Raw genomic sequence first — 4,021 nt, forward strand, 5'->3', positions numbered from 1 at the left:
ACAAGGAATAAAGAGGACTGGACTTGACACAGTACATGCCATAACCTGGACACTTCTTAGGCATCTTGATTCTAGCTCATCTACATGAGCAAATATGAAGCAAGTGAGTCACACAAGGTCAAATTCCGTATGATTCTATCAATGGGAGATCTTTGAAATGGGAACATTGCTGAGATGTAGGACAGATCAAGGGTTCCCAGTGGTAAGTTTGGTGGAGTGAAAGAAGGTAAAGAGTTAGCTATGAAGGGGCCAAAGAAATAGTCTTGGGTCTTGATTTCACTGTTAGTTATGCAACTCTACACATGATAAAGAGGCACACGCACGCATGCATGCTGGCACACACACAGTGTGTCTATGTGAATTTCCTGGTTTTGACATTGGGCTATAGTTTTATAAGAAAAGTAGGCGGAAAGTTCATGGAACCTCCATATGTTATCCTTGAGACTTTCCATGAATCTGTTGAGTATTTAAAAAAATTTTTTTAATGGTAAAGAATAGCTTTAGCTGGGCGGTGGTGGTGTACACCTTTAATCCCAGAACTTGGGAAGGAGAGGCTGAGGTAGGCAGATCTCTGTAAGTTTGAGGCCAGCCTAGCCTAGACAGTGAGTCCCAGGACAGCCAGGGCTGATACACAGAGAAACCCTGTCTCAAACAAACAAACAAGCAAACAAGAATAGCTTTACTAGAAAAGTGTAGATGACACATAATCTTAAATAGTTAAATTGTAGAGGGATCATAAAATTTTTTTTATTTAATTCTTTTATCTAGGATAGCTGCACATAAGAGCTCACCATGTTTGGGCCAGCCTGCACAGGGCCTGTGCAAGCTCATGCCAGATGGAATCTCAGCATGAGAAGGGAGCTGGGCACTCAATCCCACCTGCAGCCACGGAAGCACTATTAGCTGTCGAGGAGGGAGAGACAGTTTTCTCCAAGCATGTAGCCCTTTATGAGTTGATCACACGCCTGTGGAAGACCACACATCTAAGACTATTTGGACATCAGGAATTGGTCTGGAAAAGGGTAGAAGAGGACAAAGAATCGGGTGGCTTGGGAAAGAGGGGTGTATATGGGAAAAGTTGGAGGAAGGGGTGACTATGAGCAAGATGCATTGTATGAAACGCAAAAAACTAATAAAAATAAAGTAGTTTTATTTTCTCGTGTCCCTCTGTATCTTCTCTTCCTTGGCCCGTCTTGCTATTCTTCTAGAGACCAGGCAATGTTAAACTCTGCTCTTGCAGGTGTGTCACCCTGTCCGTGACACTCCTTTACTGTGTTCCACATCTTCTCTGCCCCCCCCCCCCCGCGTGTCAGTTCCACTAGTGTGGCCTGCACTAGTTCCCTTCTACTTCCTTTGCTTGCCGTCTTCCCCAGGTGACAACAGGCTGGGGCAGCTTTGCATGATGCTTCTTAGCACACTTGCTCACTGGTGCCCACTGAGCATGTTAACAGCGATCACTGACTGGAGGCTCAGGAAAACATCCTTTCTCTGCCCATCACGAGCTGTTCCGTTTTCTGCCACCACACTGTCCTAGAAGGCAACTTGCTGTTTATTTTACATAGCAGCCTTCCTACTATCACAAGACCTGTAACCTGTTTTTCCAACTCAGCTGTCGGGTTTGCTGCATCTTGCCTCCTCTGGACCATGAAGCTCCCTGAAGAATGTGATGCTTTTCTGGACTCAGGCCTTGCCCACACTCTGTGAATACTCTGCTCTGCACTTTATCCTGGAGTTGCTTTTTTTTTTTTTTTAAACTGTAGTCCTGACTCATGTAAAAACCTGGCACATAGCTGATGTTTGGCACACATGTTTTCTTTAAATATAATGCTTTAGTTAATTAATTGGAAGTTTCATTTTCTTTTCTTTTCTTTTTTTTTTTTTTGGTTTTTCGAGACAGGGTTTCTCTGTGTAGCCTTGGCCATCCTGGACTCACTTTGTAGACCAGGCTGGCCTCGAACTCACAGCGATCTGCCTGCCTCTGCCTCCCGAGTGCTGGGATTAAAGGCGTGTGCCACCACGCCCGGCTGGAAGTTTCATTTTCATCAAGAAGTTTTTTCCTTATTACAAGAAATGATCTTTGGTGAATTATATCACAACAAGGCGAATGTACTTAGTACTACTGAACTGTGTGCTTAAAATGGTTACAATGGAGCATGTGTGGTGGCGCACGCCTTTAATGCCAGCACCCAGGAGTCAGGCAGGTGGATCGCTGTGAGTTCGAGGCCAGCCTGGTCTACAAAGCGAGTCCAGGACAACCAAGGCTACACAGAAAGACCCTGTCTCAAACCCTCCCAACCCCCCCAAAAAAGGTTACAATGGTAAATTTAAAATTATAATATTTTAAAATTAATCCTTCATACGTGTATACAATGTTGTTTCAGCATGTCACCCCACCTTTCTGTATAACACCTTTCAGATCCACACCCAAAACGCCCCTCATAATCTCATCTTCTTTTTAAAATGACTCACTCCAGTCCAATTTGTTTTGTCTATGTACCCATGGGTGTGAGGACATCCACTGGAGTGTGTCTGGCCTCAGAGGTCATACCTCACTCCGTTTTTGATGTCAGCTCTCTCCTAGAAGAGAGAGGCAAATGCAAAGTGTGACGTGTGGATTGCACAAAGCAAACCCCTGTATGAATATGTGTGAGGACAGAGGAAAGAGATCTTTAAACTCTGTGGTGTGGGTGGCCAAGTGTGAAAGACAGTTACGTATTGAGTTCTGGAGGTGCTATATAGATGTGTGCATGAAAAAGCAAATTGTTTTCTATGTGTGTGATCCTGGAGTTCCATTAGGGCTGTTTACAGGAGCAAGGGCAGTTCGCCAGAGGCTCCACTACTGAGGACAATGTCTCTCTCTCCATCAGCAGCCAGGAACTGCCCCTTGATACCCAGGGAATGATAGGCACACGCACACACACACACAGACACACAAACAGACAGACACACACACACACACACTGACACACATGCACACATACACACATAGATACACACACAGACACACACACCCACACATATACACACACAGATTCATACACACACAGATACGCACATACATATGTGCACACACATCAGACATACACACCCACACCCTCACACCCTCACAACCAGCCATACACACATGTTCATGCAGCATATCCTCAGATACACAGAAAGTGATAATAAAAATAATAAATGAGAAATTTAAAATGGAGCAAGGTTTGGCTGTTGATGGAGTTTAAGAAATATTCTTTAAAGGGGATGTGCAAAACCAGCTGAATTTCTACCACCAAGCCATTCCCTGCAGCTCAGCCCTGGCCCCAAGAATGTAGGCAGGCCATTTTTTCCTACTGTTGAATCTGAGGGCTCAGGGCTCCGTCTCCCGAGGCCAGCAGGTGACATGGAATGTGGCTGGATTCTCTGAGTCGGATGTGTTGTTCCAGCGGCAGCTTTTTTGTTTGTTTGTTTGTTTTTTGAGACAGAGTTTCTTTGTGTAGCTCTGGCTGTCCTAGAACTTGCTCTGTAGACCAGGCTGGCGTCAAACTCACAGAGGTCCGCCTGCCTCTGCTTCCTGAGCGGTTGGTACTAAAAGTGTGCGCCACCACACCCAGCTCTGTATGTTTTTTTCTCCTATGATGTAGTATCAAATATGGCGAGTCAGATGGAAACCAATAAAAAGTGGCTTGTTTTCAACTTTTAATCAAAAGTAGGAATAGTTATTCATACAATTTCCCTGATCTTAGGAGCAAACTCTCCTTGTTTACTATATACCTGCTCTGTTTTGCTCTCAAATTACTTTATGCATACCAAATATCCAAACCAATAAGAAGAAAATGACAATATTGAGCTATGTTTTTTCTCATTTTAATTGTATAATATGTCTAAAACCTTAATAAGTTAAAAACACTTTTGGCTCGGCCGTTTTACTTTTTCTCAGCAGTAGATGGCAATGTATGTTCACCTGTGGCAAAGCCTCCAGTTCTTCCAATAGCTGTAGGATTTGATTGTTCTTTTCACCCTGTCACCCAGGAGAGTGAAA

Source organism: Acomys russatus, chromosome 15 (assembly GCF_903995435.1).
Source record: "Acomys russatus chromosome 15, mAcoRus1.1, whole genome shotgun sequence".
NCBI lineage: Eukaryota > Metazoa > Chordata > Mammalia > Rodentia > Muridae > Acomys > Acomys russatus.